Source organism: Podarcis raffonei, chromosome 1 (assembly GCF_027172205.1).
Source record: "Podarcis raffonei isolate rPodRaf1 chromosome 1, rPodRaf1.pri, whole genome shotgun sequence".
In the NCBI taxonomy this organism is placed as follows: Eukaryota; Metazoa; Chordata; class Lepidosauria; order Squamata; family Lacertidae; genus Podarcis; species Podarcis raffonei.
In genome coordinates, this window is record NC_070602.1 from 108,355,745 (window position 1) to 108,382,200 (window position 26,456).

The 26,456-nt window shown below is 41.0% G+C and overlaps 1 long non-coding RNA gene across 1 annotated transcript in view; it reads left to right on the plus strand.

Annotated features, from left to right (window-relative positions):
- Nucleotides 1-26,456, plus strand: part of LOC128423380 (uncharacterized) — a 99,721-nt gene that overhangs the window by 15,575 nt on the left and 57,690 nt on the right. Inside the window, exon 2 of the long non-coding RNA XR_008332740.1 lies at nt 1,854-1,910. This is a non-coding gene — a long non-coding RNA (uncharacterized LOC128423380). The remainder of the gene's footprint in view (nt 1-1,853; nt 1,911-26,456) is intronic.

Consider the following 26,456-nt stretch of genomic DNA (forward strand, 5'->3'; position numbering starts at 1 on the left):
TTTAAATTCATTCTCTCTCTGAAAAAGGAATTGATTAGAAATTGGATTTAAAAAAAGAAGTGGAATGATTAGATGTCTCTAGCTGTGAAGAGGCAGGCAAGGGCCATCTCCGACACCAGGACATACCACAGCCTGCCTTGACTGCGGGAGCAGCGAGGGGAGGATTATTTCGTTCCACTGCAACATATCACAAGTGGCTGTAGCTACTTTTACAAACGCAACCTTGTCATTGCGATTTGTCACACTTTTGGTGAGCATTTTAGCACACTGAAGTTTCCTCTCCTCTGTCTTGTAACCAATAGCCATAAAATGCATGGTGCAGTAATGAAAAAGGCAAGATCACAACACGGGATATAATAACACCACTATGCCTATACAATATAAAGTCAGATTGCATAGTGAATGCAGCTGCTGACATTGCATTCAAAGTCTGTGCATCTATGGGAGGGGGGAGTTCATAGCTCAGTGGCAAAGCATGCATAGGATCACAGATTCATTTCTGCCATCTCCAGTAGCAGAACAAGGACATATCTTTAGAGAGTTGCTTCTAGTCAGAGTATGCCAACCTTCGCCCGATATGGTGCCCTCAAAAATAATAATAATAATAATTGGACTCCACCCCTCATCAGCCTTGGCTACTATGGCCAATTGTCAGGATTAATAAGAGTTGTAGTCCAAAACCTATGAAGGATACCAGGTTGGAGAAAGTCTGAGTAGACAATGCTGAGCTAGACAGACCAAAGCTCTGACTCCATGAAAGACAACTTCTTACAACTGTATCCAAATATCAGCATTATACTATGGATGCTGCTGCTGCTGCTGCAGATTTCCTGCAAACTCCATGCACAATTCTAAATAAGACCTGAACAGCACAATCAGATGTACTTCCTCAGAAGTAAGTCCCACTGAGCTCAATGGAACTTACTCAAAGATGTGTGTGTGTACAGAATTTCAGCTTAAGGCTACTATCCGATTTACCAGTGCTTTTAAAAGCAACACACCTGATGCAGCTGTGTCATTTGAGAAAACCAGCAAGATGTGTGAACTCTTGGTAGCCCTTGATGTCCTGATTATTAATGATGTGAGACAGCTCCTGTTCTTCACTCGTCCTGAAAACATGTTGTCAGTCAGAACCCATGAAACCTTTTCCACAGCAATGAAAAAGAAGGCACAAGAGGTCATCAGCTTGCTGAAGTTGAGCAGGTGTGGTTTCTGGTCAGTGCCTGGATAGGTGACCGACTGTAAACCATATATATGCATCCTTGGGTTCCATGTTGGAAGAATCTTAACAGTATCACAAAAACTTTATTAGGATCAACTAAAAGTCACAAAACAGCCAGTTAGTTCTTGAGTGTCAAAGGACTACTGCTGAACTGAAGAATGTGAACCAGTGACTGGTGGTGTTTTCATGGGTGAATCCTTTCCTTTAACAAGTGAGGGCTGGGGGTTGCTTTGCCACCTCTTGAAGCAAGGGTTTGGTTGTACTTACCTAGGAGTATATCCCTCCAACTACAAGGGGGCTTCTGAGTAAACATGCCTAGGATTGCACTGTGAATTGTGGTGTCCTAAGGTGTCATGGGCCAGGAGGCCAGGAGTCAGCTTCACCTGCTGAACAGCAGCCTGAAGGGGGAGAAGGCAGAGTGACTCCACCTGCAGCTGATCAGCCATCAAGGACACAGAGGAGAAGGTGCTGATGAGAACCAGCTGGCTTCAGCCTTCTGAAGCAGAGCTTCCAGCAGTAGTCAGATGCTGTTAAAAATGCTTGCAGTTTCTGGCCCTGCCTTGCTGCCTTCTGCTTGTCTTGAACCAATGATCATCAGATTCCTTGACCCTTGGACTGCCTGACCCCACAGATTGCTGTTCACCCGACCCTAGGACTGGACCTGACCTTGGAAGCTGACTGCCTCCAGGTAAGTACACCTCAGAAACTCTTCTGGTTTGCTGGCCTCCCACTCCACTGAGCTTGAGACTACAACACAAAGGTGATTTGTCTACCGCCTATTTTGTGTGCTTTCAAGCAGGAGTTTAAGACTGATCCTTTATTATGGTCCATATTTCTAAACTAGAGTCCTTAGATTATGTGCCTTTAGTTGATGTTGCTGGTGTCTTGCATTGTGATTTTTTTTGCTGCTGGATTTCTTTGTTGTTTTAAGAATTGCTTTTTAGCTTGTTTTATTGCTATTGTTGTTATTTTATTCTGCATGCTGCCTTGGGTATGCATTTGGCATAGAAAGATGGGATATAAATGCAGACACGCATGTGTGCATATGTACATAAGTCCAATTCATCATTTTGAAGAACTACGAAGAGTTGTACTGATGGTTATTTGTTCTTTTTTTCTAATGTTTATGTACGTATGGACATCCATACATTTTTAATTTTTATATTGGAGGGGTTAATTGGAGGTTGCAATTCACATCTCATGATACAATATATGGTGGAAAGCAAAGTCTCTCTCTAAGTGAGAGCACAGATGGCTGGTTATTTAATGCTGCTCCAGCATCTTTTTGACTGCTAAAACAGAACCAGTGTTTTACTGCATGTATTTTGAATGAGGAAAAAGAGAGCTTTAAAAAAATGTTTCTGGCAATGGAGGGAAGCAACGGAAGGTGAAAAGAGGGCAGAGAACTGTCACCATCACAGCACCTGAGACCAGGGAATATGTGTTAAGTGAGGATAGTGGACTGAAAAAATATGAGACTGTAAGACAGATAACAAAGACTTGCTGCTTTTGTTACTTGGGGTTGTTTTTTTCTTAAATAGCTTGTGTTGCTTGTCAAATCTTCTGATGACACAACCTGCTTTTAAAGTTTACTTTTCATTAGTGAGAAAGGATGAGGGAGAAACCCTGATATATCTATGCATGATGAAAGGAACAGGGCAAGTCTTGGGCTCAGACTTGGGGGAGTGGGCTATTCTCTCCATGTTCCTTTTTCCTCCCAGATCTTCATATGAATAGGGAGTCTTAGCCATATTTTTCTAAACCTCCTTCCCTCCCCTTTCTATCTGGCCTCCTCGCTGCCACACCAATATAGAATACTCTTTACACATTTGTAAGAACTTGATCATTTTGTGTGGCAGAGCCTACACATTGGAATTCCCTGCCTATTGATATCAAACAGTCATCTTCACTGTATTCCTTTTGGCACCTGATAAAAAACATTCTTGTTTAATCAAGCCTACCCAGATGCTTGGAAAAGCTGTTGTGAATTTTAAACTGTTTTAATATTTTAACTTCTTGTATGTTTAAATGTATGGTGCATCTCTCTGTGCGCATGGCAGAAATGGGCAGGGCAGTTGTTTTTGTTTGCATTTTAATGAGAAGTGGCCTAATTTGCAGTTCTTGAACCAGTGTGTGGACCCAAAGCAAGCTATGCTTCTAAATTTGTACTTCTCCAAGTATTGTAATGCAGTTCTGCAAGCAAACAATATATGCAAAATTGTATGCATTAGGGGGAATTGTACACAAAATACATATAAGCACTGGGTAATATCTCACTCAGAAGAGTCCCATCATTTTCCTTGACTGCACCCTGCAGGTGATACCCAACATTAGTCATAACTCAATGTATAGCGTTATGGTTAGGCCTTAACAGAAAGCTTAATTCTGTGGTATGATAAGCTTAGTGGTTATTAGCACAAATGAGATGCAGCAGATGATCGATTGCTTATTTTCTTGTTTTCTTGTCACTCTGGTAAATTCTTAACAAGCTTTGCTTTTCAGAAATTATTTGCGTCTTGTTGACATAAACACTTAACTTCAATACTGCAAGATTATGATGTGTATTGGGCAGATTAGCCAGCACAGGAAAAATTTGCAAGAAAATGGAAATATAATCCCTGTTATTTCTCACCAAGCTAATGAAAACCTTTTTAATGCAGGCACACAATAGGGTTCAAATTGTCAGAATCTAGAAAATGGTTTACATTAAAAATGTGATATATGAATATATCAAGCATACCTTCCTTTGTATTTATTTCCACAGGATAGTCTACAAGATTGGTTTGATAGAGGTACTTTAAACATACATAACTTCAAGACTTCTTTTTAAAAAATATCTATAAACCATTTCCCCCCTGAAATACGTCTCCCCAAAAGGCAAACTTCCTCCTTTGGAGATATTACCCTTACATCTTTAGAAATGAACACACAATAGTTCAGATTCAGATCATATCCCCGAACTAGCTCAAAATCTCTCTTTTTTAAAAAAACACATGTTCCCAATTGCTGAATTTGTCAAAAGCTGGGCACCAAGCACTAGTACAATATCTTTCAAAAGAGTGTGATAAAATGAGCTGTGAATGGTACAATTTGACCCCAGATGCCAACTCTTCCAAGATTTGTCTTTTTCCACTGCCTCATGTACCCCATTCCATGGCAAAATTCTTAGACCCTTGCAACTGATCACTTTAGAACTATCTTTTAATCCACCACATGGCCAGCAGCCTACGAAGAACTCGCTGCGGCACTAGGTTTTCCATTTTCCGTTCTGCTCCTTTTAATATACTGGAAGCATTTTTACAAAAGGCGAGGCTTAATTAATGCCAGATAAAAACCTGCTCTTTCTTGTGGGGTCTTGCACAGCATCTTTCCCTAATGCAATAAATAAATAAATGCGTAGAAAATATTCTGCAAATGGCAAAATATCTGAAAATGAATGTCAGGGAGATTTGAAATTGCCATTTGCAACCGGGCTGGCAGTGTGTTTGCCAATTTACCTTTGATTTCTGAAGAAAACCGAACATCTTGATCTGTTTCAAAATAACTCCTTGTGCTCATGAGATCGGCACAAAGGGCCCTTTTATGTGGGTCAAAGGGATGTTTCCCCCATGCCCATTTAATATGTTGTCTGTGAAGTTCTGTGTGCTGCCCTTAGGGCCATCCACATGCTGGCGATATGCATGTAACTTGCACAGCAAGTTTTCTTTCCTCTCTGAATCACAATGTCTGCAATTCAATCTGCCCCACAATGAAATTGTGTGTGTGTGTGTTTTCCCCTCCACATTCGCCAGGTATGCAGTAAGCTGTTGCTCCCCATGAAAAGGGTCTTCAGATGGGGGACACACACTGTAGTAGGAACTTATCATTTATACTGCTTTCATCATGACAATGACTGATGTGGCTCTCCGAGAATATTATATATTTAGAAGTTTAGAAAGGTTCTCCTTTTGCTGGGGGGGGGGGAGAATGCTTCTTTGTACTTAAGAAGCATATCTCATCATACTCGGTGAACTCCTGAACTAAGTCTTAAATGTTTAAAGAAAGGTCAAAAAGCCAGCCTGCTACAAAAGTGTGCAACTCACACCTGACTAATATCAGAGAATAAAATCATGCAGGGAATAATTTGAGTAAGTTTTTCTTTCCATTTAAACAAAAAGTCATAGATTTTTTTTCCCCTCTGAATATTTATCACAAAGATATAGCCTTGGAACTGGGGGGTTCTTAACAAAGCAGAAAGCAAACTTTTGGTTCAGGGAGGAAAGAGAAAAAGTCCATAAGATTCTTCATAAACTTTGGGAGCGTTTCCTCAAAACATGCTTCTCCATTTATACAACAGATCAAGGAAGGCTAGAATCCAATTTCAAATCAAATAACCTCCATATCGATGTGCAGGGTAGTTGACAGTGCACTCTCATCATCTCTGTGCTTTCTGGTGGGTAATGTGCACAATATAACTTAGAGTAGCCATTTGGCAGAAAACTGCTGTAGTCAAATTGAAATAGCCTTTAGTGCCTTGGTTAAAATGGAGAGCCCATAAGATATGCTTGTCATGGGAAGGCGATGCAGGGTTGCGGGGGGGGGAGTAGTGTGTTTGAATTAAGGTGGGGGATTTGTACTGTTGATGGAACTGCACAGATGTCAGGATCTTATTTAAAAGTGTTAAGGCACAGCACAACACCGAAGCAAAAATTTGTTAGGCTAGTGGGATAGCGATCAAATATTTCATTGCCGTAGTTAGCAGCAACCTGTGAGTCACTTCAGGAGGAAAACGCAACCCGGATCTTGAAAACTGGGCTGTTTCCTGCTGCTCTGAGACCTAGATGGTGAAAAACGGGATAAGATTGAGAGACAGAGAGAGAGAGAAATTGCACACAAATATTTGTATATCAGGAGAAAGAAACACTAAAATGCTAGGGAATTCTTGTGAGAACTTTAAAAAAAAAAAGAATTTGGCAAACTGAAGTAGAAATGTGGCAAACCAAAAAGAAGATTAGAAAAATGAGAAACTAAGAGAAACCAAAATTGACAGATTAACCCATCCCTATTTGCCCCATGCTATGGTAGTAAATGTATAAACAGCCAACCGACCAACCAACCCCCCAATCATACCCTGAGAGTGTAGTACTTCAGAATGTATATGAGATAGTTAGGTTTCAATTTATTTGTTTAGTTAGAAGCCAAAACAGAAGAGAAGGCAAAAACACACACCACCCAAATTGAACCACAAGTTTAGCTATAAATTTCCTTCACACAAATGAAGAGATGCTCAAAGTAACATAGTGAGGAACCTGGACATCACAGACCACTAGGGTTGGTCTCCTGACTTTTGAGAGTGGTTTTCCAAGAAGCATGGGAGCCCTGCTGTCGGGGAGCCCTTTCTGTGTCCCCATGAGCACGGAGGTGTTTCTTACAGAGCAATTTCAATCTCCTCAGGATTCTGGTCTAATTGTGTCATGACAGAGGTGGTGGTTAATGCGTTGCTTGCAGTGAAAAGTCAGGGTTTTGTTAAAGACAAGCATGGGGTGGGCCCAATTATATCGGGACCACTGTGCATTAACCCTTCCATCCCACGCCACAACCCTTTAAAAAATGCCTCATCCCATATCACAAATAATGATAGAACAATAATTTCCATTTGATTTCCATTTGATTTCCCCTATCACTATATACAGTGATTTTTTTCAGGATTGTGGTGGCAGGGGACAGATTAAACCTCACTATATCAATGTGCATTGGGGGAGTGGTGCCTTAGCGTTACTGTTGAAAATGAACAACCTAACAAGCAACATATTTATTGCAACAAATTGAAGTATAGTATGAAATGTACTTTTGAATAAGAAAGGAAACGGCCTGATGGGTGGGAAATTAAAATATGCTGCTTCTAGATGGATTCTTTTGACACAGCATACAGAGAAATTGACTTCTCTAGATTCTTGGCTTGTTTTGTTAAAACGGTCATTCAAAGGTGCTTTTTTTCTTTACATATGGCCCCGCCTGAGAGACATATTTATTAACCAAATACCGAAACTGGTCTTTGCCTTTTGTATTGTATTCTCCCTAGGACCCTTAGAGGTTCTACCAGCAAACCTCCCACAAACTATTCTAAATCAATAGTTTGTTACACCACATACTGTAGATCTGTACTGTAGTTTCTTCCTACAACCCATAGATACATAAGCCTGATTCTGGCATTTGCCTAAATCTGTGTGAGTGGGGAGGGTGCAGAGGTGTGCAGGCAAGCCCTGCTCAAATGTCCCCAAATGCACCAGGAGGACTCTAAGCATCTTCACCCAAACTCACTTAGAATCCTGCTTCCATCCCACTCTCTCAATGGGTGAATGCATTAAGTGAAGGGGGGATGTTGGAGGTGGAGTTTGCATGTGTGGCCCTGCCCCTCCCCACTTTTAAACTACAAGGATTTGGGAGGGTGATGAAGACAATACGTGATTGCACTACCCAACCTCTGTGATTCCTCTGTTCTTCCCGCACCCGTTTCTTCACATTCATACACCTGCAGTATGCACCTCAAGTCCATTCTCTTGCAGAATGTGCACAATTTAAAAGGGAAAGCTTTTGTGTGTTCTTGTGGGCTTCAGAAGGTATTCTTCACTACTCCTGAACTCCATGCCCCGTGATAAGCCACAGCGAATAGGTGCAGCAGAAAAAGGAAAGCCCAGGCAAAATGCAGGTGATGCAAAGGGGTTGAAGAAGGAAAAATGGTTTATTATCCGATGTGTTTCAGACCTCTTGGGTCCTTCATTGTGGAGTTTCAAATGCAGAAGTTTAATCCTTTTTTTTTTTTTACGCTCTCTCCTCTTCCCTTCTGCAATAGACAGCAGAAGTAAATAGAAGATGGTGTGACAAAAAATAGAACTTCTGTATTTGAAACCCATTGATGAAGGACCCAGGAGGTCTAAAATGTACTGGATATTTAAAAATAAAATCCAACCTTTCCTTCCTGCTTCCCAATCCCCATGAAAAAACCAGACACAGTGCTGCTTCCTCTGACACTCTCCGCGTCAACGGAAGACAACAAGAGGGTTTGTGGGTCAACTCTCTATATCGCTGCCACAGGCTCTGATTTGGCTCAGCTCCATTAGATATTCAGGCTTTTAAATGCTATTGGATACTCATTGCAACTTTGGAGGATTTCTTTTCTCATGATAGAAATCAGCATCTCATTTTATTTATATTCATTTCCCCAACTTTATTCAGATTCATACAAATTGAAAATCCCATTAGAACAATAATGGCTTTGCAAAGAACACAACCTTAAAAGGAATTCAAATATTTCTAGCACCTTGGAACATGTTAATTTTATAAGATTATTAGCAATAAACTCATTTAATTTGTTAGAATACGGTGTGTGGTAAGTGGCAGTACACAGGTGACAATGTATATTTAACATTCCAGTCCTCAACACTTCACACAGAGATAAATACGTAAATTACAAAGACAGGGATAATCTTGTTGTTGTTGTCTTTCAATTATGTAGGTTAAAATGATCAGCAAGAGACCTTTTCTTGCAAAAAAAGAGTACAGTGGTACCTCTGGTTAAGAACTTAATTTGTTCCAGAGGTCCATTGTAAGAGAAAGTACATAAAGAATTGCTCACAAAGTTGATAAAGAACAAAGTGTCAGTAGATCTAATGGGGTGTCCAGCTTTTCCCTGAAGGAGAGGGGCCACACACTATTTCTTGTTGTATTTTGCTGTTTCATTTTCTGGATATCTATCATAAGCCATGCTATTTCTCTATAAAAAGAGGTACCAGAACCCACCATGAGCACATTCCTCATTCTCTTTGAATGGCAATGGTGCCCATCTGAGAGGTGCCGGAACTGAGTTTCTGAGGGGGGGGAGAAGCCCTTGTCATAAGCAAACACTTCACTTGTGTAGGTAAGCAAAAATATTTTAGAAAGGGGAAACTTTGCTTTTCAGATTGATCTATGCTACAAATATTTCATAGAAACCCCTGAAGAAAACACTGATGAATCGATTTGATTATTGTTGGAGCATGCAAATTTGAGCTGTGTAAATTCAGTTTTGGAATCAGGGAGAACAGCGTGTTACATTTTTAGTGAAGGAATAAAACGTTTCCAGGAGCATCCAAGCTTGAATTTACCGGTTTACATCAGCAGCACTATCTTGGATGATCTTTGTCTGTGTCTAAGAAGGACTGGATAGATACATGGGAGGCATGTATGAGCCAGCTTCTCCTGGTAATAGCTCAGGATGCTCCAAGCATGCTAGTTGATGGGAAGAGGGTGCAATTGAGTCCTATGCTGATCTCTCCAGGCATGGGAGGCTGGCATGGCATGGGAATGAATTGGGGCCCCCAGTTGTATTACTGAAACACCTTTAAAAATAGAGATAAGCAAGCCATAAGATGAAGTAATACAGCAACTGCCAAGATTCTATATCAGTTAATAGGAGTTTATGTCCTATATTCTCACGTTTTAACGTCGATGTATAAAACCCAAAGCTATGCTGTGCCAAATGTTCACATTTGAATATGTTCTGTGCAAAAGGGCTTTGCCCCCCAAGCTGTCCAACCCCTGGTCACAGCGTTTCTGCCTCCTGTGTTTACAGTTGCCATTTCCATGTTTTGCTGCTTTGCCCCCCACCCCACCCCACTCTGGGATTCTTGTAAAGTGGTCCTAGCCAATTTGGGAACATGACATAAGCAAGATGATAACACAGTGCCACACGGCCCTGGACCTGGATGATATCACACAGCGTGACTACATGATGCTATTACAAAGTCAGTTGAGAGTGAGGTCAAGAATCATTGCTTGCCTTAAATTGACATACCAGATGGAGCTTATGCTCAGCAAAGTGAGTATAGGATTGCACACTTAGATACAGTAATGAGCATCTCTGAACAGTTTTATAATTGAATAAAATAACACCTATTTTACCCACGTTCATATCATATCCTCATTGTTCCATGAAAAAAATGCTTTTATAAACTTGACGGAACAGTTTGGAGATACTTTTGATTTGATGTCACTTCCATGTCTCTATATCCACCTAATAATGGAATTGGTTTTTAAGTTCATGACTTTTGTTTTCAAGTTTAGTCTCTATCCAGTCATACTAATAACTATGAAATTGTTTCTAGCAGGTCCAGGAGCATTATGTTATACAGTAAGCATAGAGACATTTATTTGACCTTGGCTATTCTCCTCGAAATAGTTTTTTTTAATGGGTGGAACCACTGGAAAAAATGGCAAGAAAATAAGGGCCAAATATGACCCTTGGATGAGCATGTGAAATTTTCAAAGGGCATTAATGGAACTAAATTTTCTTGTTTAAAAGAAAACTGTCATCCTTAGGGAAGAATCTGAAGTTCTGAGATTTATAAGCTTAACAAGTATTAGATTTGGAAGACTCATTAAAACTTGTTTGAACTATCTCTGTGTGTTCCCTTTATAATTTCTCCCCGTTAAAGCAGCTGATCTGAAACCCAACAAATCTCAGTGATGCACAGGACATCTCCCATGTTAAACTGAAGCTCAGAATTAGGTGGGGAAATGTATGGCCTGTGATGAAATCTATTTTAGACAAAGCCTCCTAATAAAGAGTTGGGGGGGGGAACTCTCTCCCAACTGTTTCAGAACCTCATTTATTGCTACAGTGCATTCATTACAATTCATTACAATTTTTAAAAGACATTAATATCTTAAGTCTGTGATTGTAACAATTTAGATAACAGCCCATGTACAAGAAACCAAATCTGCTGTTTAGTACCATATGGCTCCAAGGTAGGCAGCCAAGAACATGGCATCTCTGTGAGTGACAGGATCCATGGTTCCAAGACGGATCCTTAAGTTAAAGATCAAAAATTTCTGAGCCTATCCATGGGGGATTAGATTCGTTGGAAATGTATCAAGCTTCCCGTCAATGTCATGGCAAAGGTTGCCTCAGCAGGCAGCTTAGGGCGTGTCATTTTAGGGGAGTGAAACTAAATTCTTGCGTCGCAGCAGCTTTGGGAATGGCCTCAAATCTAACGGTAAAGGCTGCCTCTTTATCATTTTCCCTGAAATAATTTTTTTCAAGAAGAGGGTGTGTGTGTGTGTGTGTGTGTGTGTGTGTGTGATTTACTGCATTCAGTTGGAACTCTTAATGCAGGAAGATGAGGTGGCAGTAGGCTTACCACATCTCCTTTTCAGTTCCATGTGCCCTGAATTTTCCTCACTTGTCCTGCTCTATCTGGCATGAGGGTCCATGTGTTTCAGGCTCTTCTCATTGTTGAGTTGCAGTTGCAATGACTGCTTGCTGTATGAATCGTCCTAGCCAAAACTCTGAGTAGCTTGCACAGTCTGAGTCTGTTCTTCCATTTTGTCGTGATCGATTGTCCCTCTGAGACACCTTTCCTCAGTTGGAGTTTTCCCATTCGTCAAATAAAAAAAGCATAGATGGCCACATTGGACCATAGGGATGGGTGCGCGCGTGCGCGTGCGCACACACACACACACACACACTACATAACCCATGATTGTTGATTTGTCCAAGCAGCCTTGGTGCAACTCATTAATACCTAACAGAGGCCGATCTCATTTTAACTGAAACTGTATTCCAGACTGGGAGCTTTGTATTCCTAACAGGTCATTGGAAACGGGTTTTTTGGGTGTGTGTTTTTAACTTACTGAATTTTCCACTGAAAGGGTAAATCCAGAAATATAGGATAGCATTTTAATGCCAATGACATTGTGTGGAAACTGCAAAACAACCCTGCATGTATCAGGAACACCCCTATAGTATGAACATCAATCAGGAAGCACCCCAAGTCTCCATCTTGGACTATTACAATTGCAGACTTTGTGGCTTTAACTTCAGGCCAGGTTGTATTTTTTTTCTCCCCTCCCTGCTCTGCTTGACATTCAGCCTTATAAAAAGTTTCTGGAGTACTCAAAAGCTTGCCCGCTCTTTCATTCAACCCCATACGCACATTTAACAATATTTGGAAAAAGAATTAAGTTTGCTTCCCCTCCCACCCCAAATCCGAAGAATGGGCATGTACATTATCTTAACAGTTGACTTAAATCTTCCTTGTTAATAGTAAACAGTAGTATTTAACAGATTGCATGTCATCTTTAGCATGGCACCATTTTGGCTGCAGGAAAGGCAAGGTCACTTCTGCTTGATTCTTGCATTGGAAACCTGCATTAAAAAAAAGTATGGGTTGTGGTTTTTTTAAAAAAATAAAAACAACAACTTTGTCTGCAGCAAGATCCGGAGCTAGTTGTTCAGTATGTGACATTTTTCTTTTCTGAGTCAAAATTGAACCAATGCCCAGCATTGCTTAAAGGTGTTAATTGCTAGATTGGATATAAAAATGAAGGTTATGACCCCTTATGGTAATTAAATATCCTATGGCAATGTTCCCAAGAAAAAGGAAGCTAACCATGCTTTTCTGGCTCAATTCTATATGTAGGGTTATCTAATCCTATAACAGCTTCACTGCAGATGATCTAATTTGAAGTGCTTGTGGTATGATTGCTACATTGCAGAAGATTCAGATGACTCTTTCCTCCACCTCTGCATTTATTAAGAAAGGCGATTGGGGGTCACCTGAGATGAGCAATGAGTCTCACATGTGATTGCCTGAATTAGCTCTCAGCTGCACACATAAACTAGTGTTTACTTTTAAATGTAGCACCAGTGCCTAAGGGCAAGGTAGGTCCATTATTATGTAGTCCTACCCCTATCTACTCAGAGGTAAGCTCCATTGAGTTCAGTGAGACTTACTCACTGATAAGTATCTACAGGACTGCAGCCTTATTGCTTATATATTTTTGCACTCTATATGGTACAAAGTGCATTTTAGAACTTAAATAGATAAAATACAATAGCCAACCATGAATGGGAACAAAGTGCACATCCTCTCTTTTAAAAAAAATACATTAAAAAGACCCTTTAAGCGACTTACATATTATATGTAATATTTGTAATAAAATGCCAATGAAAACAAACTTAAAAACAGGAAGACATGACATAATTTATCAAAATATAGATAAAATCAACTGTTTTAAAAACAACTATACCTAAGGAAATCTTTTACAAATTTCCTTGTAAGCTTGATCCTTAAATTCCCAATTACTGTACTTGTTGTTCATAACAACAGGCTATGCTCCTCTGATCACTGGGATAGCCTTCCCACAGTGATGCATGATCTTGCCTTGGTTACTACAATGCCCTGTACAGGGCACTTCCCTTAGAGATGATCCATTTTCATATACTATTTTGTTTTCACCATTTTATTGGAAACCATCTTGGAATTGCAGTAGGACAAAGGACAGCTTATAAATAAGGTAAATGAATAAGTAAGAAGAGGAACGTTTATCCTATGCACCAATACGCCTGCAATTCCAGGCTGCATTCCCAGGGATCCTGGACCCGTTATCAAGTACAGTGGTACCACGGGTTAAGAACTTAATTCGTTCTGGAGGTCCGTTCTTAACCTGAAGCACCACTTTAGCTAACGGGGCCTCCTGCTGCCACCGTGCTGCCGGAGCACGATTTCTGTTCTCATCCTGAAGCAAAGTTCTTAACCCGAGGTACTATTTCTGGTTTAGTGGAGTCTGTCACCTGAAGCGTATGTAACCTGAAGCGTATGTAACCCAAGGTACCACTGTACATCCTTTTTCATAAACCTTGAACACAACAGGCAACAGGAAATATGTAGTGAAGACAAACCATATGTTTGCTTGTTGTTGTTGTTTTTTTTTGCATTTGAAAACTAATTCAGAGATTTGAAAGTAAGGGTCAGAGTAGATGCTACAAATGCTACAAATGTATCAAATCTCAAACAGGGTTGTTTATTAAGAAAATGGAGAGAAGCCTCGTGAAGCTGCACGAAGTAGGAAAGCAAAGGGTGCTTAAATATTTCTGGTGCTGGTCAGCTTCCAACTCAAAATACCCTCAAGCTGCTTTTCTCCTGCTGGTGTTCCAGAAGTGTAATGTACCCTGCAAAACAAGCATCTGGAACCCGGTGCAATGAAGATCAGCTTTCTGGGGGGGAGTGATTTTGAGCAGAAAAATGATCAGCAGGGAAAGAGTTAAGCGCCCCTCCTCCCAGCACAGCTTAGAATTGTTGCTTAGTGCCAACCCAATTGTCTACCTGTCTGCCCAGAAGGAAGTCCTTGGCTTACTCTTAGGCAAGTGAGTATAGAATTGTAGCCTAAGGCTCCTTTCCATTTATTTATTTTTTCTAAAGAAACAACCTGAGCTTTGTTACATGCATTTCTGTGTAACATCTGGTTTGCCCCATAGACAATAATAAGAGCAGGTTTAATTCTAACTTTTCAAGCCTTTTCTAAGTGCTTGATATTTTAACCTCAGAACTGCATTAATGCTGGAGGGGGAAAAAACTACATACAAAGGTTATCTCCATGGTGATTGTTTTTGTGTTTTCATACTATACTTTTAACATATGAAAATCTTGTAAATAAGGAAAATAGATCAATAGAAAAATAAATGCAGTCATTCTCCCCCCCTCCACCCCCCACAAATGAATTATGAAAAGAAATCAGATATATGGGGCAGGTTTAAGTGAAGACAGAAAGAAATTGCTGGCATTAAACATTGGCTATAGAGAGAAATATATAAGGAACATTTTATCTTTCTAAAAATATATCTTTCCTGGTTCCAGTGTAATATGCAGTGGGAGAGGTTAGCAGCCCTTTAAAGTGGATTTCAAAACTCTGTGAATTAACAGTGCAATCCTATGTATGTTCCAGTTTTAATAGATTTGTTCGCTTGCCAAAATCTAACATACTCAAACATGGTGGGAAATAATCATTTCAGACTTAAAAGAAAAAAAATAGATTCATGGGTAAAATTTTGATCTCTCCTTTCCTTGCTTAAAGCCACAACCTTAAACACACTTGCTAAGAGAAAGCCCCATTGAATGCAATGGGACTTACAAGCGTAGGATTAGGTTGCATGAGTTATTTATTCTAAATAATACAATGTTTAAACCAAGAATTATTTGGTGGGGGGAAATGATCTCACACTGAAACTAGATTTTTATATGGCACTCTCATGTTTTTCAAGTCCCCCATACATCACAGGCTAGATTGAAATAGAGCTGAGAGACAATTTAAAGAGAAGAATTTCATTGGTGTTCTCAGCAACACTTAGGCATGAAGGACCACATGTGAGGTAAGCCCATCACCAGCAGAAGGTTTTCTCTTTCAGGCTCTGGAGAGTATATGTGACATTCCATTAGAATGTTTGCATTTTCGTTATTTATTATCTCAGAGATACAGTGTTATTTCTTGTAGGACTGCAAAGTCAATTCAATCTGGATGACAACTCAGGCTGTGTCTGCACTGTAGGGTATCCCTCTTATGTATTATAATGTTTTGGTTTACAGACCATAGCAGCATATCAGCCATTCATCAATTGCTCTGTCCTTGGCTTTGTATCTCATCGCTGTTTACTTTTCACCCCGCTCCAAATAGTTTGCGTGGTTGTGTCAGAATTTCACACCTCTTATGATAGGTGGCCAAAGTTTGTCTCTCATCCTCCTCAATCAACTTGCAAAAATAAACACTCTCACAGATCAGTTGTCGAATTTGCACATATTCCAGTGAACAACGTGTTGCGTTTGGATAGGAGTCAAAATCTCTGCTGTGCCACACAGCCTAGATTGCCTCCAAAGTTTGTTGTGAGGAAACATGAAATGAAGGCTCAGGTCCAAAGACAAGGGTGAGGGGGGCGTGTTGTCACTTTTATATACAACCCCCCCCCCCATATACCTGCAGTCTTTTGTATCCACTGGAAAACTGATGTTCCAAATACCCCGATAGCTTCCCCTCCTCTCTTCTTGCTCCCGCTGCTTGAAATGTAAGCCATACCAGAGGCTTTTAAAAAGGGAATAAGAGAAGCACTCTGTGGGTTCTAAGAGAAGAATAGATCATAGGTAGAGAAGACCAGATTACAGCAGTCATGAAATAAGCTGCTATGATAGATTACAACAAATGTAGAAAGGAAAAAAATATGTGCTTGATAAAGCATAGAAGTAAAAAGAAAGTGATTGCTGTTCTTTATAAAAATTCAAATACAACCACACATTTTTCTTCCTATTTTTCCTTCTTTCTGAGAGACCAAATGCATTTTCAGCTGACTAACAGAGTTATTGCAACTCTGGAACGCTGCATTCTAGAGCAGGTCTGCCTTTCCTCTATTTCAGAGGAGTAAATCTTCAGACAATAAAAGGTCTCTATTTCCTTGTCAACCTCACCAACAGGAAATGATGAAGACTATCTTGCGAAATCCCACATTTCGTGACCTAGCCACTACTATGGCGTCAGTGCATAACTTTGTAGTGTTAAGTATCAGTCACATGGCCATCTCTTCCCACAATTTCAGTGGCTGCAGGCTCCTACCCGTTTGAGCAGGAGAAAGTTGAAGCTAAGCAACTTTTCAGGCCCATTGGGTGGGGATGATGGATTATGTCCCTGCTGAGAAACAAATAAAAAGTAGGTTTGTCAAGTGACCAAAATTTCTATTTTATTTTATTTTTTGCTTCTCCAAGTCAATTAGCTACGATGCTTTAACTGATTCTTCAATCAATTGAACACTTTAAAAGCTCAATACTATAGACTTTCATTATAGCCCCTGCAATGTTCCTTCCATAGATCAAGAGGAGATTTCCCCCCCTTTTCCTTTTGGACACCTTTACATAGCATTTAAAAGTCCACTCCATTCCCCCCCAGTAGTTCTACCATACTGGAATCAGCAGTGGTTCCAATCCAAACGTCTTTCTCTTTGAAAGCTAAACCTTGTCAGGCAGCCATGAAAGATTCTGATAGTCAGTGGCGTAGCGTGGGGGGTGCCAGGGGTGCCGGCCGCACCGGGCGCAACATCTGGGGGGGGCGCGAGTCCAGAGGGCCCAGCCCCGTCGTGCCCTCGGCCCGCCCCTATTGTCAGAGCGGCCGGCCAGCCTCCGCCTGCTCCTATGTTGCCTACCCGAGGACTGCGGCAGCGCCCGCCCCCGTGGCCACCTACCCCCGCCTCGCCCATTGGCTTGCCTCCCTCGGCCCTGCCTCTCTCCGATGGCTGTGGGGGTGTCCTGCTCGGTGCCGGCGCCTTTTTTCAGGAGGTAGGGAGGCTGGACGGGGAGGTGGGGTTGGAAGCGGGCAGAGAAGGAGGGGAGCTCGTAGCCAAAAGGGCTGCGCCGGCCGGCAAAGGGCCGGGGAAAGTTTGGAGAGGAGAAACGCACCGTCATGATTTCCCGGTGGAAGCGGCAGGATTAGGGATGGCGAAGCGTAATTACGCACGAATTTCGCTGGGTGAGAGCTTCGGGGATCGATCGGCGGAAATGGGAATCAATTGGAATATGAGAAAGAGAGAGTGAGAGGGGGACCATCATTCATAGGCATAGATTTGTAGGGTTAGGGGGCGCAAATCCACGGGTTAGGGGGCGCAAATTACTTGCCTTGCCCCGGGTGCTGACAACCCACGCTACGACGCTGCTGATAGTCCTCATTGTAACTAATTGTTAGTACTTAAGTTGGTTTAATAAAAACAACAACACTCTGCTTGGACCACTTCACTGTGGTCACTTCCAGACTACATGCTTACTGAGCATTCATCTTGATTTGTTTGTTTGGAGGTTATACAATGATGCATTAAGCAACTGTTATCCCACAGAGCCTAGGGCTTGCCGATCAGAAGGTCAGCAGTTCGAATCCCCACAATGGGGTAAGCTCCTGTTGCTCCTGCCAACCTAGCAGTTCGAAAGCACGAAGTGCAAGCTCCAGCGGGAAGGTAAATGACATTTCCGTGCGCTGCTCTGGTTCGCCAGAAGCGGCTTAGTCATGCTGGCCACATGACCCGGAAGCTGTACGCCAGTTCCCTTGGCCAGTAAAGCAAGATGAGTGCCACAACCCCAGAGTCGTCCGCGATTGGACCTAACCTTTACCTTTACCCCACATTTTCCAGTGCATTTTCCTGTCAGTTTCCTTACAGCAAATAGTCCGGGGGGGCCATACCAAATCAGCTTTCATTCTGCAACATGGGCCTGTATGCGCTTGAATCTCACATGAAAACAGCAATTGACTCTAAATGCCCTATATTTTCTCCTGGATCCCTGGAGAATTGTATACCTTAATGCAGCATTTCTTGAACTGACATACAGTTCTCTCTGTTGGGATACTGCCAGGGAGACAAAGTCCATCTGAGCCCCCAAGCCGGCTGCCGGACGATCCATCGACCTCCCATAGACAGGCAGTATCAGCAAATAGCGACACGAAGCCTCAGAAATAGATTGCCACATTCTTAGGCTGGTGCACACTCTATCAGCAGAATTCACACAGCAAAAGATGCACAGCAGGAGAGCATATTTACAGTTTATTCAGCGTTGGTCAGAACAAAGAAAAACATGACCGCCTGCTCCGGTCTGCTCAGGCAACAAGAAGGAAACGAAAGCAACTGAAAACATAAACATCCTGTGAACAGGAAATACGCAGACTCTGTGACTCACAAAGCCTGCTCCCTTTTAAGGTGGAACAGAAATATCCTAACACTCTCTTCCCCAGTTGTCTGATGTGGTAGAAAGATGTTTCTTAGCAAAAGGCAGGTAAAGGCCGAGACTCAATGTGGCGCTCCTACAGTTGACAGGAGTTGGTGTCCAACAACTTCTGGAAAGGCACTGTTTTCCCATCCTTGCTCTAGCATGTATGTGTCTCTTCACCCTGTGTCTTAGTCATATTGTTTTCACGGAAGTACTTTATTACTTCAGAAAGATGCAGAGAGACAGCGGCAGAAAGAGGAACTTCTGCTTTTCTTCCTTAAGAATGTCCAGAGCCACTCTGGGAAACATGCCATTGGAGATACCTGATGCTGTAGATATCATAGCCTAGAAGAGTCAAGCTGCCCGAGATGATTTTATTTCTTTTTTATTATTATTTGAGGTATTTATATACCACCCTTTCATAATATTCTTGGTTTACAGTAAAACTCTATCAAAATAAAAAGTAAATAAAAAAAAACTATGAACTACTATAAAACAACGACAAATAAGATGGCAAAACCCATTCATTTATTTTCTGGGTATGTACCCCACCCTTCAGTAGAAAACATTATATATAGCACCTTTTAGTATAGAAGAGAAACCCAGTGGGCAGGGCAATTATCTACCAGTGGTTTCTTTCCCTGCTGACCTTGTAGGATCTACGCTTGTGCTGGGGGGAACCTGTGGCCCTCCAGATGTTGTTGGACTTCATCTCCCATCAGTCCCAGCCAGCGTGGCCAATGGCCAGGGATAATGGGAGTTGTAGTGCAGCAACATCTGGTTTAAGGACTAAAACATACATGGAGACAAAACAAGTAGTATTTTTCTGCAAAGTTCTTACTAAGCATGAACAAATCTAAAGCCTGCAATGACAAAAGAGGCGTTAAAATCCATTTCTTAACAATGGCAAAAATAAGCCACATTTATTTGAGATGGAGTCTTAGGTTCTCAGATTCTTGGTTACCCTATAGGCAAAGGTTGTTTTCAACATTTCCTTGTGAATTCCAGCTTCTTGTCATTAGTAAGGAGCTAACCAAGATTAAAGACTAGATATTTGAGCTATGTTTTTCTCTGTGGAGAGAGGAAAATTGGGGGGGGGGGCTGAATAAAATGAGAAATTCAGAGTAGCGGGGGTGGGCTGTGACTTTGATTTAGCAAGTACAGAAGAGTGATAGGAAGGGTATTTGCTATGTGACTGTGCACTTTTTGCTTTGGCATGGGCAAGAAATGAGCCAAGAAATAAATTTATATTTACAATCGCAGAAATGGGCAGGGGGGAGCTACAGGGAGGAACAATTATCATACCGGTGGAAACAGTTTGCTCTTGTATTTCCAGACAAGCTGCTGTGGCCCTCATCATGTGTAAGTCTGCTTGGAAGCCAGGTTAATATATATATATTCCCATTATTGGAACTGTGCACAGCCCTAGCTGTGCCTAAATGGCAAGAAATAAGCAAGGAAGAGAGAGAGAGAGAGAGAGAGAGAGAGAGAGAGAGAGAGAGAGAGAAAGAAGCATCAGTGGCAAATTGGAATCCAAGGCCTTTTGTGCTTGTTAAATGGTGGAATGATTATAATTGGAAAAAGTGATGTGCATTAGTTCTGAGTGAATGTACAAGAAATGACAAGCGTGTAACTTAATGATTACTCCACAACACTCAGAACGGCCTCCGAGTCTTGCACGGAGCAGTTCAGCCCTACAGCAAAGAAAATGGCATACCTTCCACCGCTATTCATGGACATCCTCCACAGGTCACATGGAAATAACCCCGAAGTGATAAGTCTTAGTTTAGGAAGTCTGCTACTTAAGCTTGTATAAGTCATTGTGACAGAAGGTGGTGTGTGTGTGTGTGTGTGTGTGTGTGTGTGCACGCACGCACGCCTGCAAACCATTGTGTCTGTTAGCAACAACTGGGCAGAGTCTTGTTTTAAATGAAACAATACACTGTGTGTTTAATCTCATGGGCAGCGAGGTATCAGAAATGCTGTAGATCATATTTCTATGATTTATTGGTGAGAGCCTTTCCCTGGTGGTGTTCTTCCTTTCCCCTCTCCACTGCACGATCACCGGTACAATTTTAGAAGAATAACACTGGCCAAAGCTGCTCCGATAAATTAACATAAGCCTTTCAAAGGGATGAAAAATAGAGCATCGTTGTGCAAAAGTGTCACAGGCATAACGCTTGTAGATTGCATACATATATATATTTCATTCATTTTTTTTTTCATAATATTTTTATTAACAATTTTTATATTAATACAAACAAAACATACATAAATAAACAACAAACAATAACAGAACAAAAAAAAGTACCATTTCATATCCTAATTTCTTTAACCTTTCTTCCTCGACTTCCTCTTGCCTCCCGTTTCTGTATTCCAAATTCTTATAATTATTCAGCGAATCTTTCCCTTATTTTACTATAAATTTATGTTAATCATCCTTATTCTCTTTGTCTTAACCAAGACATATATATATTTGGTTAAGACATATATATATTTCATTCATACCATTTTTTTTTCCTATATGGGAGAAACAGAATATAACAAGCCCTTTGCTCATTCTGGCCACCCCGCCTTTCTTTTATGTACTTGGAAAGCCAGGCAAGGGAAGAATTGTAATGGTTTGTTTTTAAGGTGAAATGAGTATTCTGTGCCCAGCCTCATTTAAAAACTCAGGGTTAAGTGCTCAATGAAAACACATATAGTTCATAAATCTGAGCTCAAAGTAGCAGGCAATGTGTCAAGGGGCCATAATCTCTAGAGACAGGGTTTGGATTTTTTTTTATTATTATTATTTAATTCTCACAACAGGAACCTTGGCAGGGTCAGAGTTTCACAGGATATGGGTAAAGTCAAAGCTTTACGCTGAGCAAACCATCTTATGGAATCTTGCACTGTGTGAGGTATCGCTAATCCGCCGATGAGGCCAAGCAGCGTGCAACCGCGAAGCGCCCACAGTGGGGAGCAAACTTTAAGGCGCATGGAAACTTGTGTGCAGATATGGAAGAGTTCTGTTATGTACTGAAGTTCTCACCCTGGGCCAGCAGGGGGATACTGTAGATAGTTTTCACTCAGGTCCACGTCAGTTATTTTAGGCGGGAAACCCTGGATTGTTGTTGCTACAATGTTGACAGCCGGCTGCCTATAAAAGCAGGCCGGCTGAGCTGTTTGCTGTTCAGTTCTGTCCAGCTTACAAATAAAGAGCTGCTCTGGAGAAATCGCTGTGTCGTCTGCTATGTTCGCCCACAACTTAACAAGTTCTGTATGCAGATTCTTTTAGAACTCAGTGTGAATACTGGAAATATTGTGTGGGGTGGCGGCGGGGTGGGTGGGAATCCTGCCTTCACTGATATAGCTGAAGTACAGAAATAACAGATCCTCAGTATGCCTCTAGGTGGCACACAATGAGCTGCAGAGCAAAAAGCCACCCAGGTGTAGATGACAAGTTTGATGGCATTACCCTTGACTTCCAAAATTCTCTTCATACTTGTAAAAGGCTTCAGAAGATGAATTGCTGACAGCTCACTGAGGCAAATGCACTAGATGCATGAGATGAGCAGGGGTGGCCCAAATTCAAGGGGTAAAAATCTGCCCATGGACCACTGCCCCAAATTCTCAGAGATTCAAGGTGGGAGAGGTGGAGGCCATCAAAGAGGGGAAAGGGCAGCAGACGACCCAAATAGTTAAGCAAGTGGAGCAGCTTCTGTATGAGGACACATTACAACATTTGGGGCTTTTTAGTTTAGAGAAAATGCGAGTAAGACGGGACACAATAGGAGTGTTCAATGCCCTATTATAATTGCTCAGCCTCTGAGAGAGGCCTGTACCTTCATTGCATTAAGGCATTACAGAGGAAATTAGAACTTGATAAAACAAAGGAGGCTGCTTCGAACTTGTCAATAGCTCAGAAGAGCATGAGACTCTTAATCTCAGCCTCGGGGGGTTGGACTAGATGGTCCTCATGGTCCCTTCCAACTCTATGATTTCTAGCCCACTGCTTGGCACAGCACAACTACTGTATATAAGCAAAGGGGTTCATGAACACAGCGGCCTACTCCACAATGAACTGCAGCCTCCATTTGTTTCAATGGGCCTGCCTATGGCTCCATTTCAGCAGCACACCTTCAGTTTGGTAGTCTGCCCTTCCATGAGCGCAAGCTCCACTTGCGGAAGGAATCGCTTTGCTTGGTTGAACCCTAGAGAGAAAGCTTTGGTCCTTTTCCTTTCTTTTCTACTACAGATGTATTTGAAGCTATGATTTAGTCTGGAAGAGATGCTAATAAGAAAAAGGCTTTTAATTTAATTTTTTTTTAGGAGAAAAGTCTTGACAGTTGGGAAGGAGATTATATTATGAGGTCTGTCATGCAGGTAATATCCTGTATATCGAGACTAATCACCCATTTATAGTTAAAACAAGAGGTGTTAAGGGTACAGTGAATCACAGTCTAATGATTAGTGATAAAAATCACCTAGGTAATGGAACTGGTATTGAGAAACAGATTTTTAGGCAAAAATGATTATCATGTGAGATTGATTAAAAGGATAATTGTGGAACAACGTAACCTTTCCCATCATTATGGGCTTGGAGTTGCTTAAGACCATTTCTCATAATGGTCCAATGGTCCTATATTGTAAGAAGATTGACCAGTGATTAGAAAGATATTTATTGCTTCCCATAATGTGAGGCGCTATCACATCCATACAGTGTAGGTATCATATATCTTCATCAGAAGTTAAACTTAGAAGTTAGAACTTGGATCAATAAAACCAATGCAGGTTTCTAATTTCAAAATAAAATAAAAGCCTAGAGCAGGGAAGGGGACTCAGTGGCCTCTCAGATGTTGTTGGTCCCCAGCCAGCATGGCCAATGGTCAAGAATGATGGGAACTGTAACAATATCTGGAAGTCTACAGGTCCCCTAACCCTGGCATAGAACAATGTAATAAAATATCATAGGGAGTTTTCAGCATATTCATTGCAAGATCCTTTGGGATGCTTGCTAGATTTTTACTTGTTTGTATAGAAAAATGTATAGACCACTTAGGCAGGAAAAATTCTAAGCAGTGTACATTAGTAGTGAGTAAAACAGTAAAATAGTAAACAGGTGAGTAAAACACAGGTGTCTCCCCAAGAACATCTCAGGAGACTAAAAAGTAGAGTACATAGAGATTAAAATGGAAAATGTTTTTTTGGTGACACATGTAGGAAAATCTGAGCACAAAAAACCAACCCAACATGCACACGCTCAATGTAAGCAAGTGTTTCTTTTGTTCTGTACTTTCCCCCAGAGCATGCGCAGAGGGATCTTACTAGAAAAAAACATGACCCTCCCTTAAAAGATGCAGATACAGTTCATGGGCATTATTATAAGCTATTTTCTAAGCTATGTATATATTGACATCAGTTCTTACCAATTCCATACTAAATCCAACCAGTTTCTGGAAGAAAACCACCCTTCCACCACAGTGGAACAGCTAAACATGTTGAGAGTGCTACCTGATCAATTTATTTTGTGATTCATCTTCACCGCATCCTAGATCAGGGTTCATCATCATCCCAATGTATCATCTACATGCATAGATACATGATGTTCAAGCCTTAAGGTGAGAATTGTTCCATATTCAGTTAGGTGTTCATACAGACTCATGGCAACTTTTTTTATTATTTCCCTTAATGGAGGAACTGGATAACAGAAAAGTTTTATTTAAATGGGTATCAAATTATTCTCAGAAGGACTTAAATTCTTCTGCTTATATATTCAAAAGGTAGTGGATTCTAAAATAGGTGTGCGTATTTGCAAAAAGCTGTGAAAAATGTCACTCAAAGGTAGACTCTTGAAGGAATAATCCTTTATGCCGATTCCCTAAGTGATAACTTTGTAGAACCTTGATAATTTTGGAATGCCTTTCAGTGTGAAAACTAACAGCTCATAATATTGATATTTCTTTTTAAAATACACATCTTAAACTAATCCTTCCTCGGGGACCTGGAAGAATGCTAGCCATTTTTGGAATATGAATGTAAAAATATATTTATATTTTTCTTCCACACTTCCATCCAGACTAACCTGGTAGATCAAGAGTGAGGAAGCTTTTCAGACTGAGGGCCACTTTTCCTTTTCAGCAACCTTATGGGGGCCACATGCCAGTTATGAATTTTACCTTTTAACAGTAGGCTAAGTTTCTAAATATGCTCTTGCATTCATCTCTTTCCTCCAGACAGACAAACTATAGAAGCATTATTGGAGTCTAAAGGCATATTTCAGCAAGGCAAAAACACTCAAGGTGTGGAGCAGGGCTGGTGAGGGGAGTGTCCCCCGGGGAGAATCCCAAGGGCCTGAAAGAAAGGCATGAAGGGTGGCAGTTAGCCCCCAGGCCTGAAATTCCTCAGCCTCCTTTGGTAGGTCTTGGGGGACTTTATCATTCTAGGTTCAAACAGCAGGCAAACAAGGAGTAGTTGAGCAGTGAAGGAGGAAGAGCAAGGGTGCCGAACCTGAACGCTTCTCAATTTCTTATTTTTTTGCAAGCAGAGTGCTTGAAAGTTTCTGGGGGGTCTTGGTAGACAACCTTTTTTGTTTTCCTACGAATTAAAGCACATAGATAATGTATTTCAGTGAGCATAGTCTTGCCTTTCTAATGTGCTTGAGCGTGTTTGTGGATCAGCTATGAAGAAAAATACAACAGCATTCCCCACCCCAGTGCCGACATCATTGTTAAAACCAGTGCCATATATAATGAAAGATCATGGTCAGGCTGCTGAGAAGGGATCCTTTAATTGATGGATTTTCCAGGTGCAAAATTATAATCTCTCATTTTAGTTTATAATGTATATATTTATTGATTTTATTGATTTTGCTTTGTTAAAAACACATTTTTAACATTGTTATTGACAAATTTATGTATATTTTGCGGTCTTTGTAAAGAGCTTGGAGATTTTTATTTACAGTTAAACAGTATACACATTTTGTTAGGTAAAACAAAATAAAATAAATGGATTGCACCAGAACTGTATTATGTAAATCACAGACTTGTTAGCCTGTTCAGTAATTCCAACATCACTTTGATCTCCATCACACACAAAAGCAGCTGAATGCAGGGCAAAATACAGATATTTCTGCAACTTTTTCCACAGAGCATTTGAATGGAGCTCATGGACACAGAGATCCACAGACCAGTGTATGAAAACCTCTGGCCTAAGCCACTAGTTGATAACATTGATGCCATTTGAGTCATATAAACCAGAATCACAAAGACGATTCTCACAATATGCATCTTAAGAACTGCTGCTTGAGATTTTGGAACAGAACTGCAATTTAGTTTTTCCACTGTCCAAAGCACATATCTATTAAAATTGTTTTTGGGTGTCCCTTCATTTGCACTGGGTAAAGGACTTAGGGTAAAAAGATTTTAGAAAAAGGATTTGACCTGAGCTTTTGCGCAGTCAGTTCACTTCCTTGAACTTCTGGCCTAGCTGAAGGATGACAAGGATCCCTTCCACCCAAGTCTTGAGAACTTCCATGAGTCGTAGCTTGTGGCTAGCTAGCTCAGGCACTATACTTCTCCTTAACAGTGCAGCTCCCTTGAGCAGTGCTTGGTCCTTTCACATCCAGGAGCTCAGATGAAAAAATACAGACATGCTTTTACTGTGTGACTTGCCTACCCCTTTGATGAAACATTCTCACCAGTTGAAAACACCAATTTCAACATGAA